The sequence below is a fragment of the Schistocerca americana genome, chromosome 9 (assembly GCF_021461395.2).
Source record: "Schistocerca americana isolate TAMUIC-IGC-003095 chromosome 9, iqSchAmer2.1, whole genome shotgun sequence".
Taxonomy (NCBI): Eukaryota; Metazoa; Arthropoda; class Insecta; order Orthoptera; family Acrididae; genus Schistocerca; species Schistocerca americana.
Window position 1 is genome coordinate 153,764,616 of NC_060127.1, and position 20,395 is coordinate 153,785,010.

Sequence of the window (20,395 nt, forward strand, 5' to 3'; positions counted from 1 at the left end):
GTATGCAGTCCTGATTGTGGCGCTCACCTGCACGGCGCCAAACACGCATACGACCATCATTGGCACCAAGGCAGAAGCGACTCTCATCGCTGAAGACGACACGTCTCCATTCGTCCCTCCATTCACGCCTGTCGCGACACCACTGGAGGCGGGCTGCACGATGTTGGGGCGTGTGCGGAAGACGGCCTAACGGTGTGCGGTACCGTAGCCCAGCTTCATGGAGACGGTTGCGAATGGTCCTCGCCGATACCCCAGGTGCAACAGTGTCCCTAATTTGCTGGGAAGTGGCGGTGCGGTCCCCTACGGCACTGCGTAGGATCCTACGGTCTTGGCGTGCATCCGTGCGTCGCTGCGGTCCGGTCCCAGGTCGACGGGCACGTGCACCTTCCGCCGACCACTGGCGACAACATCGATGTACTGTGGAGACCTCACGCCCCACGTGTTGAGCAATTCGGCGGTACGTCCACCCGGCCTCCCGCATGCCCACTATACGCCCTCGCTCAAAGTCCGTCAACTGCACATACGGTTCACGTCCACGCTGTCGCGGCATGCTACCAGTGTTAAAGACTGCGATGGAGCTCCGTATGCCACGGCAAACTGGCTGACACTGACGGCGGCGGTGCACAAATGCTGCGCAGCTAGCGCCATTCGACGGCCAACACCGCGGTTCCTGGTGTGTCCGCTGTGCCGTGCGTGTGACCATTGCTTGTACAGCCCTCTCGCAGTGTCCGGAGCAAGTATGGTGGGTCTGACACACCGGTGTCAATGTGTTCTTTTTTCCATTTCCAGGAGTGTATATAAATGACCTAGTAGATAGTGTCGGAAGTTCCGTGCGGCTTTTCGCGGATGATGCTGTAGTATACAGAGAAGTTGCAGCATTAGAAAATTGTAGCGAAATGCAAAAAGATCTGCAGCTGATAGGCACTTGGTGCAGGGAGTGGCAACTGACCCTTAACGTAGACAAATGTAATGTATTGCGAATACATAGAAAGAAGAATCCTTTATCGTGTGATTATATAATAGCGGAACAAACACTGGTAGCACTTACTTCTGTAAAATATCTGGGAGCATGCGTGCGGAACGATTTGAAGTCGAATGATCATATAAAATTAATTGTTGGTAAGGCGGATACCAGGTTGAGATTCATTGGGAGAGTCCTTAGAAAACCTCCAACGAAGCAGGTGGCTTACAAAACACTCGTTCGACCTATACTTGAGTATTGCTCATCAGTGTGGGATCCGTACCAGATCGGGTTGACGGAGGAGATAGAGAAGATCCAAAGAAGAGCGGCGCGTTTCGTCACAGGGTTATTTGGTAAGCGTGATAGCGTTACGGAGATGTTTAGCAAACTCAAGTGGCAGACTCTGCAAGAGAGGCGCTCTGCATCGCGGTGTAGCTTGCTGTCCAGGATTCAAGGGGTGCGTTTCTGGATGAGGTATCGAATATATTGCTTCCCCCTACTTATACCTCCCGAGGAGATCACGAATGTAAAATTAGAGAGATTGGAGCGCGCACGGAGGCTTTCCGGCAGTCGTTCTTCCCGCGAACCATACGCGACTGGAACAGAAAAGGGAGGTAATGACAGTGGCACGTAAAGTGCCCTCCGCCACACACCGTTGAGTGGCTTGCGGAGTATAAATGTAGATGTAGAAAAGGCGACAGTAAAGTAGAATACAGGACGTAAACAACTGCAACATGCGTAATGGTAGCCAAAAATGTTTTTCGTTTTTTTCCCATTTAACGGATTTGCAAACACATTCTGACAACCGGTAAATGCGCTCAGTATGGAATGTGACCACCTATGGCACCAGTCCAGACCTGACAAACGACGGGGCATACTATGTATGACGTCACCAATCTTCTGTTGAGGCAGTAACGCCCATTCTTCACGCAGCGCTGCTGGAAAATCTTGCACTGTGACTGACGGATTCTGATGTGTGATGCAATCCCTCTCCCCAGTGGATCCGAGACACGGTTTTCTCATCGGGAGCAGGCCACGCCAAGCGTGCATTATCTTCCACTTCAAAGGAAACATCAACCACGAGTGCTATATGAGATCGAGCATTATCGTATAACAATACAAAGTATGGGCCCACACGCCTCGCAAAATTCGCATATGAGGTCCCAGTATGTCGTCACGATATAACTAACAGCAGCTAAACCTCCACATGAATGTGGTAGATTCTTTTATGTGTTTGTCTGTTTTTTGTTTGTCTGTTGTCGATGTATTATGCTCGCAGTGAAAGGTCGTAACAACGTGATAAAATTGTCTCTGGTAGTGCTGTTAAAAGAGTTACTGTTTATTGCGCGTACGAAGAGTCTTGGGAGAGACGGCTGGAATTCTTAGCAACTATTCACACATGAGATTGCAGGTTCGAGTGCTGTTGTCCACGTCTCTTCCCGTACACGACGTATTCGATCTGAAACAACTCTGATATTTCAATACTTCCAAAAATACTAATAAACGTCGTGACGCTAACCTTTGTTCTCATGAAATAATAACAGTTTATTGTGTCTCTTGTACAATTTCTCCACATGACATTAAAAGAAGGGAACAGAAAACTCTAGTTACCCTTAGTTACGAGTAAACCACAGAGAGAGTAATATTCCGAGTCAACGATATAATTATCATAGAGTCTCTCAGATAACGTCTTTGCCACTTAGCTTTCTCACAGTCGATTCAGTACATTACATATTTATTACACTACACATGTCTCCCTAGAAGTACATAAGAGTACTGCAGATCGATTATGAACTTCTACCCACAGTTGTTCATTATTTGACACACATGTATAATTTCAACAAACTGATAACACTTCTTAATATTTGTTTTGTGAATGATGGTATTGTATGGTGTGTGTGTGTGTGTGTGTGTGTGTGTGTGTGATTGTCTCTCCACTACAGTTCTCAATAATGAAAAACAAAAAGACAATCCTGGATTTATATCTTGCCTCCCCATTCGAGCATGGATAAGGGAAAACCAGGCAAAAACCGCATCGAGGCCTTCAGTATTGAGAATTGCAATTGTTTTCGTCATTTGGTTGCATAATGACACATTGATCTTTAATTGTGCAGAATAGAGGAAAACTTTAGATGTTTTACAACCTTCGGCTCCAATACGTAAAATTATTCTCTTCAAACGTCAACGAACGATGCTGGACGTGGTGAGCGACGATGGGAAGATGAGACCAGGATCGGGATCGAGGTTCTGGTTCAGGGTTGATGACATACATGAACTCTAGTCTTGCATGGGATTGGTTTGGGACTCAGCTCACGGATAGGACATGAAACATTCGAAATTAAATATTAGATTTTTGCAATAGTACTCGATACACCTGTAAGAGATGGATGAATTTACATGTTGTTGTTGTTGTTGTGGTCTTCAGTCCTGAGACTGGTTTGATGCAGCTCTCCATGCTACTCTATCCAGTGCAAGCTTCTTCATCTCCCAGTACCCGCTAAAGCCTACATCCTTCTGAATCTGCTTAGTGTATTTATCTCTTGGTCTCCCTCTACGATTTTTACCCTCCACGCTGCCCTCCAATGCTAAATTTGTGATCCCTTGATGCCTCAGAACATGTCCTACTAACCGGTCTCTTCTTCTCGTCAAGTTGTGCCACAGACTCCTCTTCTCCCCAGTTCTATTCAACACCTCCTCATTAGTTATGTGGCCTACCCATTGTGATGTTACAAAATAAGAGTGATGTTGTTATTCAATGGAAAGTTGGAAATTGAGATTTAACTAACTGTTTTATCAATCACAATTGGCGTAAGAATCATGGATTGACCATTGTCATAAAATATTGCATTATGAGATGTGAATAGTTTTTACTTGCGGTTTCGCGTGGCTTGAGGCAGTCACAACTAGCGTGCTATTGATTAAGAAGTTGCGTTATCGTCTTTCTAATTACTTCATGATCGTAGATACGATCATACCCGGTTGTGAAGTTATTGTTATGACAAAAAAATTTCCTAATGGACCAGAAAGTTCTTAAGGGCGCAAAAACAACTGTAACATCACACAAAAGAGAAATTCAATATTAAAGCTGATGCAAGAAGACGATAAAACAGTTTTCTTTTTATCAAGGTAACACGCACATTGGACTGCTGATCTTGGAGTCTGTAATATTAGCAAAATGCATAATTAAAATGAAAATAATACTGAGGAGATAATAGAAATGAGCACTGCTAAATGATTCAGTATTCCCAGAACAAATATTTATTATAACTAAAACATATATCGTACCTTAAGCTTAATACTACAATGACGGTAGATTTTTATGTCCATATCATGTCCATTGAGCGCTCTTTTATATAGCCATTGTCCTCTTGAGTCGCTCGTGCTTCGTCACGGTAAGTTACAACAGTTCTTCTTCCTACACTTCACTCAAAACTTAGACGGAACACGTTTTTATTTATTTAGTAAAAATAATTAGATCAGACCGCCACAAATCTGCGTCCGTCTTACTCGAGAAAAACAGTAAAAGTCTTCTTAGCGCTCCAGGCTTCATTTGTTCTCCAGCGAACAAAATAGTGAAGGATCGCATATCCATCCGTACTTTTCTGTTTATATTGCCGCCCAAAGACGACGAATTACATTATCTAGAAAATTCCACCGTCGCCATGCGACGCCTTATTATATATTAATCATTCTTTATAAACAAGTATTTGCCTTCTGGCTGAATTTGCTGTTTTAATTAAGCCAAAAATAGCGAATATCACACCATCTAATCTTCAGCATTCTTCTGTAGCACCACATTTCGAAAGCTTCTATTCTCTTCCTGTCCAAACTATTTATCGTCCATGTTTCACTTCCATACATAGCTACACTACATACAAATACTTTCTGAAACGACTTCATGACACTTAAATCTATATGTTAACAAATTTCTCTTCTTCAGAAACGCTTTCCTTGCCATTGCCAGTCTACATTTTATACACCTCTACATCTACATCTACATCTATACCCCGCGAGCCACCTTACGGTGTGTGGCGGAGGGTACTTATTGTACCACTATCTGATTCCCCCTTCCCTGTTCCATTCACGAATTGTGCGTGGGAAGAACGACTGCTTGTAAGTCTCCGTATTTGCTCTAATTGCTCGGATCTTTTCGTTGTGATCATTACGCGAGATATATGTGGGCGGTAGTAATATGTTGCCCATCTCTTCCCGGAATGTGCTCTCTCGTAATTTCGATAATAAACCTCTCCGTATTGCGTAACGCCTTTCTTGAAGTGTCCGCCACTGGAGCTTGTTCAGCATCTCCGTAACGCTCTCGCGCTGACTAAATGTCCCCATGACGAATCGCGCTGCTTTTCGCTGGATCATGTCTATCTCTTCTATTAATCCAACCTGGTAAGGGTCCCATACTGATGAGCAATACTCAAGAATCGGACGAACAAGCGTTTTGTAAGCTACTTCTTTCGTCGATGAGTCACATTTTCTTAGAATTCTTCCTACGAATCTCAACCTGGCGCCTGCTTTTCCCACTATTTGTTTTATGTGATCATTCCACTTCAGATCGCTCCGGATAGTAACTCCTAAGTATTTTACGGTCGTTACCGCTTCCAATGATTTACCACCTATGGCATAATCGTACTGGAATGGATTTCTGCCCCTATGTATGCGCATTATATTACATTTATCTACGTTTAGGGAAAGCTGCCAGCTGTCGCACCATGCATTAATCCTCTGCAGGTCCTCCTGGAGTACGTACGAGTCTTCTGATGTTGCTACTTTCTTGTAGACAACCGTGTCATCTGCAAATAGCCTCACGGAGCTACCGATGTTGTCAAGTAAGTCATTTATGTATATTGTAAACAATAAAGGTCCTATCACGCTTCCGTGCGGTACTCCCGAAATTACCTCTACATCTGCAGATTTTGAACCGTTAAGAATGACATGTTGTGTTCTTTCTTCTAGGAAATCCTGAATCCAATCACAAACCTGGTCCGATATTCCGTAAGCTCGTATTTTTTTCACTAAACGTAAGTGCGGAACCGTATCAAATGCCTTCCTGAAGTCCAGGAATACGGCATCAATCTGCTCGCCAGTGTCTACGGCACTGTGAATTTCTTGGGCAAATAGGGCGAGCTGAGTTTCACATGATCTCTGTTTGCGGAATCCATGTTGGTTATGATGAAGGAGATTTGTATTATCTAAGAACGTCATAATACGAGAACACAAAACATGTTCCATTATTCTACAACAGATTGACGTAAGCGAAATAGGCCTATAATTATTCGCATCTGATTTATGACCCTTCTTGAAAATGGGAACGACCTGCGCTTTCTTCCAGTCGCTAGGTACTTTACGTTCTTCCAGCGATCTACGATAAATTGCTTATAGAAAGGGGGCAAGTTCTTTAGCATAATCACTGTAGAATCTTAAGGGTATCTCGTCTGGTCCGGATGCTTTTCCGCTACTAAGTGATAGCAGTTGTTTTTCAATTCCGATATCGTTTATTTCAATATTTTCCATTTTGGCGTCCGTGCGACGGCTGAAGTCAGGGACCGTGTTACGATTTTCCGCAGTGAAACAGTTTCGGAACACTGAATTCAGTATTTCTGCCTTTCTTCGGTCGTCCTCTGTTTCGGTGCCATCGTGGTCAACGAGTGACTGAATAGGGGATTTAGATCCGCTTACCGATTTTACATATGACCAAAACTTTTTAGGGTTCTTGTTTAGATTGTTTGCCAATGTTTTATGTTCGAATTCGTTGAATGCTTCTCTCATTGCTCTCTTTACGCTCTTTTTCGCTTCGTTCAGCTTTTCCTTATCAGCTATGATTCGACTACTCTTAAACCTATGATGAAGCTTTCTTTGTTTCCGTAGTACCTTTCGTACATGATTGTTATACCACGGTGGATCTTTCCCCTCGCTTTGGACCTTAGTCGGTACGAACTTATCTAAGGCGTACTGGACGATGTTTCTGAATTTTTTCCATTTTTGTTCCACATCCTCTTCCTCAGAAATGAACGTTTGATGGTGGTCACTCAGATATTCTGCGATTTGTGCCCTATCACTCTTGTTAAGCAAATATATTTTCCTTCCTTTCTTGGCATTTCTTATTACACTTGTAGTCATTGATGCAACCACTGACTTATGATCACTGATACCCTCTTCTACATTCACGGAGTCGAAAAGTTCCGGTCTATTTGTTGCTATGAGGTCTAAAACGTTAGCTTCACGAGTTGGTTCTCTAACTATCTGCTCGAAGTAATTCTCGGACAAGGCAGTCAGGATAATGTCACTAGAGTCTCTGTCCCTGGCTCCAGTTCTGATTGTGTGACTATCCCATTCTATACCTGGTAGATTGAAGTCTCCCCCTATTACAATAGTATGATCACGAAACTTCTTCACGACGTTCTGCAGGTTCTCTCTGAGGCGCTCAACTACTACGGTTGCTGATGCAGGTGGTCTATAGAAGCATCCGACTATCATATCTGACCCACCTTTGATACTTAACTTAACCCAGATTATTTCACATTCGCATTCGCTAATAACTTCACTGGATATTATTGAATTCTTTACTGCTATAAATACTCCTCCACCATTGGCGTTTATCCTATCCTTGCGGTATATATTCCATTCTGTGTCTAGGATTTCGTTACTGTTCACTTCCGGTTTTAACCAACTTTCCGTTCCTAATACTATATGCGCACTATTTCCTTCAATAAGAGATACTAATTCAGGAACCTTGCCCTGGATACTCCTGCAGTTTACCAATATTATGTTAACTTTTCCTGTTTTTGGTCTCTGAGGACGGACGTTCTTTATCAACGATGATAGTGTCCTCTCTGGTAAGCCGTCAGGTATTTTATCGTTTCGCCCAAGGGGGGGTCCCTCTAACCTAAAAAACCCCCGTGTGCACGCCACACGTACTCTGCTTCCCTAGTAGCTGCTTCCGGTGTGTAGTGCACGCCTGACCTGTCTGGGGGGGCCCTACAGTTCTCCACCCAATAACGGAGGTCGATGAATTTGCAACCATTATAGTCGCAGAGTCGTCTGAGCCTCTGGTTTAGACCCTCCACACGGCTCCAAACCAGAGGACCGCGATCGACTCTGGGCACTATGCTGCAGATATTAAGCTCAGCTTGCACTCCGCGTGCGATGCTGGTTGTCTTCACCAAATCAGCCAGCCGCCGGAAGGAACCAAGGATGGCCTCAGAACCCAAGCGGCAGGCGACATTCGTTCCGACATGTGCTACTATCTCCAGCCGGTCACACCCAGTGCGTTCAATAGCTGCCGGAAGGGCCTCCTCCACATTACGGACGAGACCCCCCGGCAAGCACACCGAGTGCACACTGGCATTCTTCCCCGACCTACCCGCTATTTTCCTAAGGGGCTCCATAACCCGCCTAACGTTGGAGCTCCCTATAACTAATAGGCCCGCCCTCTGTGACTGTCGGGACCTTCCCGGAGAATCGGCCACTGGCCCAACAGGCGAAGCATCCTGTGGTGGCTCGGAAACGATGTCATCACCACTAGGAAGCTCCCCGTACCTGTTGGAAAGGGGTAAGGCAGCTGCCACGCGGCCAGATCCCACCTTCGCCTTTCGGCCAGGCACGCGCGAGCCCACCACTGTCCGCCATTCACCCTGGAGTGATGGCTGACCGGTAAGATGCTCACTGCCGGAAGACGCAGCGACATCAGGGGTTCCATGTGATTCCAAGGCCACCGAAGTAGGCATAGGTCTCACCACAGTTGCCCCAACGCCACTACGAGCCGACGCCTGCGCCTCGAGCTCGATGAGCCTAACAGACAAAGCCTCCATCTGCCCCCGAAGAGTGGCCAATTCTCCTTGCGTCCGCTCACAACAACCACAGTCCCTACACATGACTATGTTTACCCTACTCTATACGGTGACAAATTCCCAAGATAACCTTCTGATGAGCTACTCTGATAATCAAGAAACACTCACTGAAATACGAGACGCGAAAACTACGCTAGGTTTTCCCAGAAAAACTATTTAAAAGCTAAGCGCAGCAAATAAGTACAAAAACGCTTTATACAAACAGTACTCGCTGCTGCTGGTGCTCTCGCTCTGGCTTCATCAGTTATTTTGCTTCCCAAATAGCAAAACTCCTTTACTAGTTTAAGTGTCTCATTTCCTAATCTAATTCCCTCAACATCACCCGACTTAATTCGACTACATTCCATTATCCTCGTTTTGCTTTTGTTGATGTTCATCTTATATCCTCCTTTCAAGACACTGTCCATTCCGTTCACTGCTCTTCCAAATCCTTTGCTGTCTCTGACAGAATTACAATGTCATCGGCGAACCTCAAGGTTTTTATTTCTTCTCCGTGGATTTTAATACCTACTCCGAATTTTTCTTTTGTTTCCTTTACTGCTTGCTCAATATACAGATTGAATAACATCGGAGAGGGGCTACAACCCTGTCTCACACCCTTCCCAACCACTGCTTCCCTTTCATGCCCCTCGACTCTTATAACTGCCATGTGGTTTCTGTACAAATTGTAAATAGCCTTTCGCTCCCTGTATTTTACCCTCCCACCTTTAGAATTTGAAAGAGAGTATTCCAGTCAACATTGTCGAAAGCTTTCTCTAAGTCTACATATGCTAGAAACGTAGGTTTGCCTTTCCTTAATCTTTCTTCTAAGATAAGTCGTAGGGTCAGTATTGCCTCACGTGCTCCAACATTTCTACGGAATTCAAACCGATCTTCCCTGAGGTCGGCTTCTATCAGTTTTCCCATTCGTCTGTAAAGAATTCGCGTTAGTATTTTGCAGCTGTGACTTATTAAACTGATAGTTCGGTAATTTTTACATCTGTCAACACCTGCTTTCTTTGGGATTGGAATTATTATATTCTTCTTTAAGTCTGACGGTATTTCGCCTGTCTCGTACATCTTGCTCACCAGATGGTAAAGCTTTGTCAGCACTGGCTCTCCCAAGGCCGTCAGTAGTTCTAATGGAATGTTGTCTACTCCCGGGGCCTTGTTTCGACTCAGGTCTTTCAGTGGTCTGTCAAACTCTTCACACAGTATCGTATCTCCCATTTCATCTTCATCTACATCGTCTTCCATTTCCATAATATTGTCCTCAAGTACATCGCCCTTGTATAAACCCTCTATATACTCCTTTTTCCTTTCTGCTTTCCCCTCTTTGCTTAGAACTGGGTTTCCATCTGAGCTCTTGATATTCATACAAGTGGCTCTCTTTTCTCCAAAGGTCTCTCTAATTTTCCTGTAGGCTGTATCTATCATACCCCTAGTGAGATAAGCCTCTACATCCTTACATTTGTCCTGTAGTCATCACTGCTTAGCCATTTTGCACTTCCTGTCGATCTCATATTTGAGACGTTTGTATTCCTTTTTGCCTGCTTCATTTACTGCATTTTTATATTCTCTCCTTTCATGAATTTAAGTCAATATTTCTTCTGTTACCCAAGGATTTCTACTAGCCCTCGTCTTTTTACCTACTTGATCCTCTGCTGCGTTCGCTACTTCATCCCTCAGAGCTACCCATTCGTCTTCTACTGTATTTATTTCCCCCATTCCTGTCAATTCTTCCCTTATGCTGTCCCTGAAACTCTGTACAACATCTGCTTAGTCAGTTTATCCAGGTCCCATCTCCTCAAATTCCCACCTTTTTGCAATTTCTTCAGTTTTAATCTACAGTTCATAACCAATAGATTGTGGTCAGAGTCCACATCTGCCCCTGGAAATGTCCTACAATTTAAAACCTGATTCCTAAATCTCTGTCTTACCATTAAATAATCTATCTGATACCTTTTAGTATCTCCAGGATTCTTCCATGTATACAACCTTCTTTTATGATTCTTGAACCAAGTGTTATGCCCTGTGCAAAATTCTAACAGACCGCTTCCTCTTTCATTTCTTAGCCCCAATCCTTATTCACCTACTATGTATCCTTCTCTCCCTTTTCCTACTGTCGAATTCCGGTCACCCATGACTATTAAACTTTCGTCTCCCTCCCCTACCTGAATAATTTCTTTTATCTCATCATACATTTCTTCAATTTCTTCGTCATCTGGCCGGCGGCGGTGGTCGTGCGGTTCTAGGCGCTCCAGTCCGGAGCCGCGCTGCTGCTACGGTCGCAGGCTCGAATCCTGCCTCGGGCATGGGTGTGTGTGACGTCCTTAGGTTAGTTAAGTTTAAGTAGTTCTGAGTTTAGGGGACTGATGACCTCAGCTGTTAAGTTCCATAGTGCTTAGAGCCATTTGAACCATCTTCGTTATCTGCAGAGCTAGTTGGCTTATAAACTTGTACTACTGTAGTAGGCATGGGCCACTATAATACGTTCACTATGCTGTTTGTAGTAGCTTACCTGCACTCCTATTTTTTTATTCATTATTAAACCTACTCCTGCATTACCCCTATTTGATTTTGTATTTATAACCCTGTATTCACCTTACCAAAAGTCTTGTTCCTCCTGCCACCGAACTTCTCTAATTCCCACTATATCTAACCTATCCATTTCCCTTTTTAAATTTTCTAACCTACCTGCCCGATTAAGGGATGTGTTTTCCTTACATTCCACCTCCCCCCAGCACTGCAGGCAACCTCATTTCTTATCAGTCGACTTAATTTTCAACGTGCTTTTGTAGTACCATTTCTCGTACGCTCCGATTCTCAGATTCTTCCAGTTTTCTCACTGTCGGTGACTCACTTTTATAAATGCTGTTTTCCAATTTAAACGCCTATGTGTGATACCAGAAAACGTCTCCATCCATGACCTAGGAAGCTAGCACGGAAGCTCACCTTGTTTGGTTCACCTGCAATGAGAAATAAGCGGAGCATTCAGCGACGATCTTGAAGGGATGTCATCTGACGTCTATTCAAACTAAGTGACAAGAACAATGACAAACTAAATGAATGAAAAAAAGGAAGTAGCGTCTTTCCTAATAAAAACGATCCACGGCAAACGATCGGACTTGGCCAAAATTTTGAATAAAAGTGATCAGCAATGGCACTGCCGCCTGCTGTGACCGAGCGGTTCTAGGCGCTTCAGTCCGGAACCGCGCACCTGCTACGTTTGCAGGTTCGAATCCTGCCTCGGGCATGGATGTGTGTGATGTCCTTAGGTTAGTTAGGTTCAAATAGTTTCTAAATCTAGGGTACTCATGACCTCAGATGTTCAGTCCCATAGTGCTTAGAGTCATTTGAACCATTTGAGCAATGACACTCTGAAACTTCCGATGTAAGAAGTCACCATCGATCTGCCAACGGCCTTGAGAAAGAGGGCAGAAGTGAAGACAGAGGTTCGGAGCACTCTCTTGCCTTGGAAGTGAGAAACTGCTTCCAAAAGGCGGGATAATCAGCAATTATCAACGACATGATAATGCAGAAGGCAGTGGAAACCGCATCATTAAAGGTGCATCATGTGTATCTACAGGACAAGTGACCTGTAATTGAAAATGTGTCATGAGGATCTCTCAGTTGGTAAGAGACTCCGGAATATCCTTAACATCGGTTTATTGCAGGATTCTCGAACATATTCTCAGTTCGAATATAATGAATTTCCTTGAGACAGACAAGTTGCTGTCCATGCATCAGCACGGCTTTAGAAAGCATCGCTCCTGCGAAACGCAACTCGCCCTTTTTTCACATGATATCTTGCGAACCATGGATTAAGGGTGCCGGACGGATGCCATATTCCTTGACTTCCGGAAAGCGTTAGACTCGGTGCCCCAATGCAGACTCCTAACTAAGGTACGAGCATATGAGATTGGTTCCCAAGTATGTGAGTGGCTCGAAGACTTCTTAAGTAATAGAACCCAGAACGTTGTCCTCGATGGTGAGTGTTCATCGGAGGTGAGGGTATCATCTGGAGTGCCCCAGGGAAGTGTGGTAGGTCCGCTGTTGTTTTCTATCTACATAAATGATAGTTTCGATAGGGTGGATAGCAATATGCGTCTGTTTGCTGATGATGCTGTGGTGTACGGGAAGGAGTCGTCGTTGAGTGACTGTAGGAGGATACAAGATGACTTGGACAGGATTTGTGATTGGTGTAAAGAATGGCAGCTAACTCTAAATATAGATAAATGTAAATTAATGCAGATGAATAGGAAAAAGAATCCCGTAATGTTTGAATACTCCATTAGTGGTGTAGCGCTTGACACAGTCACGTCGATTAAATATTTGGGCGTAACATTGCAAAGCGATATGAAGTGGGACAAGCATGTAATGGCAGTTGTAGGGATGGCGGATAGTCGTCTTCGGTTCATTGGTAGAATTTTGGGAAGATGTGGTTCATCTTGTACAACACTAATACGACCTATTCTTGAGTAGTGCTCGAGCGTTTGAGATCCCTGTCAGGTCGGATTGAGGGAGGACATAGAAGCAATTCAGAGGCGGGCTGCTAGATTTGTTACTGGTAAGTTTGATCATCACGCGCGTGTTACGGAAATGCTTCAGGAACTCGGGTGGGAGTCTCTGGAGGAAAGGAGGCGTTCTTTTTGTGAATCGCTACTGAGGAAATTTAGAGAACTAGCATTTGAGGCTGACTGCAGTACAATTTTACTGCCTCCAATTTGCATTTCGCGGAAAGACCACAAAGATAAAAGAGATTAGGGCTCGTTCAGAGGCATATAGGCAATCATTTTTCCCTCGTTCTGTTTGGGAGTGGAACAGGGAGAGAAGATGCTAGTTGTGGTACGAGGCACCCTCCGCCACGCACCGTATGGTGGATTGCGGAGTATGTATGTAGATGTAGGATAGTTCTCCATTCGGATCCCTGGGAGGTGACTGCCAAGGTGGTAGGGGGAGGTTAGGGAGGGAGGGGGGGACGGTGACTATGAGAAAAATATTGAGGACCACGGTCTACGAATCGGGGCATGGAATGTATGAAGTTATGAAGTTCGAACGTGGTAGGGAAGCTAGAGAATCTTGAAAAGGGAAGTGCAAAGGCTCAATCTAGATATGGCGGTTGTCAGTGAAGTGAAAAGGAATGAAGAGAAGAGCCCCTAGTTAGGGTAATATCAACAACAGCAGAAACTGGTATAACGCGAGTGGGATTCGTCATGAATGGTAAGGAAGGACAGAGAGCGAGTTAATGTGAACCGTTCAGTGGTAACCATGTCTGATTTGAATGCGGTAGTAGGGGAAAGAATAGAAGAAAAGGTTACGGGAGAATATGGGCTTGGCAGTAGAAATGAGATAGGAGAAAGGCCAACTGAGTTCTGCAATACATTTCAGCTAATAATAGCAAATAATGTGTTCAAGAACATTTGGAAAGTCTTCGGAGACACCAGTTAGATTATCATGATCAGGCGGTAACCGAATATTGGATTGTAAGGCGTACAGACGAGAAAATGTAGAACCAGATCACAATTTAATATTGATGTAAAGTAGGTTGAAGATTAAGAGACCAGTCAGGAAAAAAAACAATGCGCAAAGAAGTGGGATATGGAAGTACCAAGGTGTGAAGAAATACGCTTCAAGTTCTCTGAGGCTACAGATACTCCGATACTGAATAGCTCGGTAGGTAGTTCAGTTAAAAGGAACACTTTGAAAAAGAGCGTTCACATAATTTGCAAAGAAAAACGTAGGCACAAGGAGCGTAAATGCGCAAGAAAAGAAATAGTTCAGTTCGTAGACAAAAGAAGAAAGTATAAAATTGATCAGGGAAAACCAGGAATACAGAAATACACTATAAGGTACTGAGGAATGAAATAAATAGGAAGCGCAGGGAAGCTACGGAGAAATGGCTACATCAAAAATATGAACAAATAGAAAATGATTGTCAGAAGAACTAATTCTGCATGTAAATAGTCAAGCAACCTTCGACGAAATTTAGAGCAAGAGTGGCAACATTAAGAGTGAAATGGGAATTCCACTGTTCAGTGCGGAGGAGAGAGTGGACAGATGAAAAAAGTATATTTAAGGCCTCTATGAGAGACAACTGAAAGAAAAACAGCCCTCGGTCACTATTATTAACAAATTAACCTGGTTTCAGCACTGCTAGGAGTGTCTTCCCCAGAATTTAAATCAAAGAATGATCTATATTCTATAACATGGTCGCAGAATTATGACAAGAAACGTATGATTGGGTATAAGTACGGGATCATCGTGAAATACTGGCAGTAATTATATGTCATTTATAAAATAATAAATATGCCAAGAGTCACAAAGATATTTAAGATAAAGAAAACTGTGATGGCAAGCCACTAAGGGCTCCTCGTTACTTGCGTGGTGCAGGTTGAGAGAGGAGATTTGTCTGACGTGATACAAGAAGAAACGTGAGTCTATTTAGAATAGACAGGGGCTCCAGTATTAGAATCAGAATTGAAAAGGGCTTTGGACGACATAAGACTGAGTAAGGAAGAACATTCCACCCGAATTTCTGAAATTATTGTGGGAAGTGGAAACAAAACGACTATTCATTTTTGAGTGTGAAATGTATGAGACTCTTGATATATTATCTCGGAAAAATATCGTCCACACAATACCATAAACAGCAAGAACAGACAAGAGCGAGAATTATTGCACAAGCCGCTTAACAGCTCATTCATCCAAGTTTCTGACAAGAATGAACGGGAAAAAATGAGAATCTTTCAGATGAAGATAAGGTTGGTCTTATGAAAGATAAAGGCACCACAGATGCAGGTCTGACGTTTCGGTTGATAATAGAAAAACGACTGAAGAAAGCTCAGGACACGTTCATAGGATTTGTCGAACAGGAAAAAGCGTTCGACAGTGTAAAATGGTGCGAGCTGCTCGGATTAAATAGTGGTGTAAGACAGCGATGCAGTCTTGCACCCCTACTGTTCAATCAATACATCGAAGCCTCAATAACGGAAATAGAATAAAAGTTTAAGACTGGGATTAAAATTCAGGGTGCAAGATGTATCACTGATAAGAGTCGCTGATGAGATTGCTACCGTCAGTGAAAGTGACGCAGAATTACAGCGTTTGTCGAATGGAATTAACAGTTTAATAAGAACAATATGGATTCAGAGTAAATCGAAAGAAGTCCAAAGTAATGAAACGTAGCGGAAATACGAACAGCGAGAAACTTAACATCATAACTGGTGAGCGCGAAATAGCCGAAGGAATTCTTCTACCTAGTCAGCAAAATTACCCACGACTGGCGGAGCAAGGAGGACGTAAAGAGCAGACTAGCACAGGAGAAAAGGGCATTCCTGGCCAAGAGAAGTCTACTAGTATCAAACATAGGTCAAAATCTGAGGAAGAAATATGTGAGAGTGTACGTTTAGATCATAGCATTACATGGTCGCGAAACACGGACTGTGGGAAAACCGGAGCACAAGAGAATAGAAGCTTCTGACATGTGGGGCTAAAGAAAGAATATTGAAACGTAGGTGGAACGATAGGTTAAGCAATGATGAGGGTCTCCGCAGAACCGATGAGGAGGAGAATATATGGGAAACGCTGACAAGAAGAAAGGGTAAACTGATAGGCAGCTGTAGAGAGTAAAAAAAAAAAAAAATGGAGCTAGAGATTAAGACACATCCAGCAGATAACTGGGGTAGTAAGTTGCGAGTTGTTACTGTGGCACAGGCGAGGAATTCGTCGTGATCCACATCAAAGCCACCATAAGAATGATGATAAAAGAAAAGTAAGGGTTCCGTATTGGGGACAGCGAGGCCCCGTGAGTAAGTAGCGAAAATATGAGTCGAAATGGAATCTGTCCCTCTGTAACACGTAGATGTCTAACAAGCTCACCGAGAATGCTACACAATGTTTTCAATGGTCGAGTTTCCGGTGAGAAGTACAGACATGAGCACAAGACAATAGAGGCAAATTTCGATCCTCAAAAGTGTACAAGGTTTGCTGTGCAAGTAAAATAGCATTTTTAAAAAAATATTCACACATCTGTTGAAACTGGGGTTTCGATTCTCGAAAGTACATAAGGCAAAGGTTACGTTAGTATTATTTAGGATGGTCATGAAATATGATCGCTTGTGGCTAAAATGTCAAAATGTTCGAGAGTCTTGAGACAATAATAAGCAAAATCACATAGATACACTACTGGCCCTTAAAATTACTACACCAAGATGAAATGCAGATGATAAACGGGTATTCATTGGACAAATATATTATACTAGAACTGACATGTGATTACATTTTCACGAAATTTGGATGCATACATACTGAGAAATCAGTACCCGAAAAACCACCTCTGGCCGTAATAACGGCCTTGATACGCCTGGGAATTGAGTCAAGCAGAGCTTGGATGGCGTGTACAGGTACAGCTGCCCATGCAGCTTCTACACGATACCACAGTTCATCAAGAGTAGTGACTGGCGTATTGTGACGAGCCAGTTGCACGGCCACCATTGACAAGACGCTTCCAGTTGGTGAGAGATATGGAGAATGTGCTGGCCAGGGCAGCAGTCGAACATTCTCTGTATCCAGAAAGGTCCGTACAGGACCTGCAACATGCGGTCGTGCATTATCGTCCTGAAATGTAGGGTTTCGCAGGCATCGAGTGAAGGGCAGAGCCACAGGTCGTAACACATCTGAAATGTAACGTCCACTGTTCAGAATGACGTCAATGCGAACAAGAGGTGACCGAGACGTGTAACCAATGGCACCCCATACCATCACGCCGGGTGATACGCCAGTATGGCGATAACGAATACACGCTTCCAATGTGCGTTCACCGCGATGTCGCCAAACACGGATGCGACCGTCATGATACTGTAAACAGAACCTGGATTCATCCGAAAAAATGACGTTTTTCCATTCGTGCACCCAGGTTCGTCGTTGAGTACACCATCGCAGGCGCTCCTGTCTGTTATGCAGCGTCAAGGGTAACCGCAGCCACGGTCTCCGAGCTGATAGTCCATGCTGCTGCAAACGTCGTCGAACTGTTCGTGCAGATGGTTGTTGTCTTGCAAACGTCCCCATCTGTTGACTCAGGGATCGAGACGTGGCTGCACGATCGGTTACAGCCATACAGATAAGATGCCTGTCATCTCGACTGCTAGTGATACGAGGCCGTTGGGATCCAGCACGGCGTTCCGTATTACCCCCCTGAACCCACCAATTCCATATTTTGCTAACAGTCATTGGATCTCGACCAACGCTAGCAGCAATGTCGCGATACGATAAACCGCAATCGCGATAGGCTACAATCCGACCTTTATAGAAGTCGGAAACGTGATGGTACGCATTTCTCCTCCTTACACGAGGAAGCACAACAACGTTTCACCAGGCAACGCCGGTCAACTGCTGTTTGTTTATGAGAAATCGGTTGGAAACTTTCCTCATGTCAGCACGTTGTAGGTGTTGCCACCGGCGCCAATCTTGTGTGAATGCTCTCAAAAGTTATCCATTTGCATGTCACAGCATCTTCTTCCTGTCGGTTAAATTTCGCGTCTGTATCACGTCATCTTCGTGTTGTAGCAATTTTAATGACCAGCAGTGTATAAGACTGCACAGAGAACAGAAACGCAAGAAGAAAGAGAAAGGCAGCCTACAGCAATTCTGGAAGACGTGCAAAGATTCAGAGGAAATCTGTTGAGAAACACCGGCAATAATGGCTATCTGATCAAAAGTATCCGGACACCTGGCTGAAAATGATTTACAAGTTCGTGGCGCCCTCCATCGATAATGCTGGAATTCAATATGGTGTTGGCCCACCCTTGATGACAGCTTCCTCTCTCGCAAGCATATTTTCAAATAGGTGCTGGAAGGTTTCTTGGGGAATGGCATCCCATTCTTCACGGAGTGCTGCACTGAGGAGAGGTATCAATGTCGGTCGGTGAGACCTGGAATGAAGCCTGCGTTCCAAAACATCCCATAGGTGTTCTGCAGGATTCACGTCAAGACTATGTGCTGGCCAGTCGATTACAGGGATATTATTGTTGAATAAGCACTCCGACACAGGCCGTGCATTATGAAGAGGTTCTCGATCGTGTTGAAAGTTGCAATCGCGATCCCCAAATTGCTCTTCAACAGTGAGCAGCAAGAATGTGCTTAAAACAACAATGTCGGCCTGTGCTGTGATAGTGTTACGCAAGACAACAAGGGGTGCAAGCCCCCTCCCTGAAAAACACCGCGACACCACAGCACCACCGCCTCCGAATTTTACTGCCTGTGCTACCCACGCTGGCAGATGATGTTCACCGGGCATTCGCCATACCCACAACCTGCCATCGGATCGCCGTATTTTGTACCGTAATTCGTCACTCCACACAACGTTTTTCCACTTTTCAATCGTCCAGTGTTTACGCTCCTTACACCCAGCGAGGCGTTGTTTGGCATTTACCGGCGTGATTTGTGGCTTATGAGCAGCCGCTAGACCATGCAATGCAAGTTTTCTCACCTCCCACCTAACTGTCAAAGTCCTTGCGGTGGATCCTGATGCAGTATGGAATTCGTATCTGATGGTCTGGATAGATGTCTGCCTATTACACATTACGATGCTCTTCAACTGTCGGCGGTCTCTGTCAGTCAACAGACGAGGTCGTCCTGTACACTTCACGTTTACACTTCACTATCACATCGGAAACATTGGATCTAGGGATGTTTAGGAGTGCAGAAATCTCGCGTACAGACGTATGACACAAGTTACACCCGATCCCCCAACCATGTTCGAAGTTTGTGAGTTCCGCATAGCGCCCCATTCTGCTCTCTCACGATGTCTAATGACTACTGAGGTCGCTGATACGGAGTACCTGACAGTAGGTGGCAGCACAATGCACCCAATATGAAAAAGTATGTTTTTGGGGTTCAAAAATGGCTCTGAGCACTATGGGACTTATCATCTGAGGTCATCAGTCCCCTACAACTTAGAACTACATAAACCTAACTAACCTAAGGACATCACACACATCCATGCCCGAGGCAGGATTCGAACCTGCGACCGTAGCGGTCACGCGGTTCCAGACTGAAGCGCCTAGAACCGCACGGCCACACCGGCCGCCTGTTTTTGGGGTGTCCGAATACTTCTGATCACATGGTGTGTTAGAAGATAGGCGACTATAAAAAGAAACTGACATCCGTTCGAACAGACCTTGGAGAGCCCAACGGTACCGACCGACCGCCGTATCATCTTCAGCCCACAGGCGTCACTGGGTGCGGATATAAGGGGGGGGGGGGCATGTGGTCAGCACACCGCTCTTCCGTTCGTATGTCAGTTTACAAGACCGACAAGGCTATAAACGTTAGTTTTATTATTTTTTATCATAAATTGTTTTTAATTTTTTTAGACAGAATGGAGCGATGTATGACCAAAAATCAAATTTTTCAAATATTTTTAACTAATGAAGACTGTGACTTATTGGGTAAGCCAGATTCATTTGAAAAGGTAGCCGAGTTCACCAGCAATGAAAGAGAAATATCGGATTATGAAAATGACAGTGAAGTAGGGGATATCTGCGAAGAAAAACAATAAATAGTAAAGACAATAAGGCTACTTCCATGGGCAAAAGCT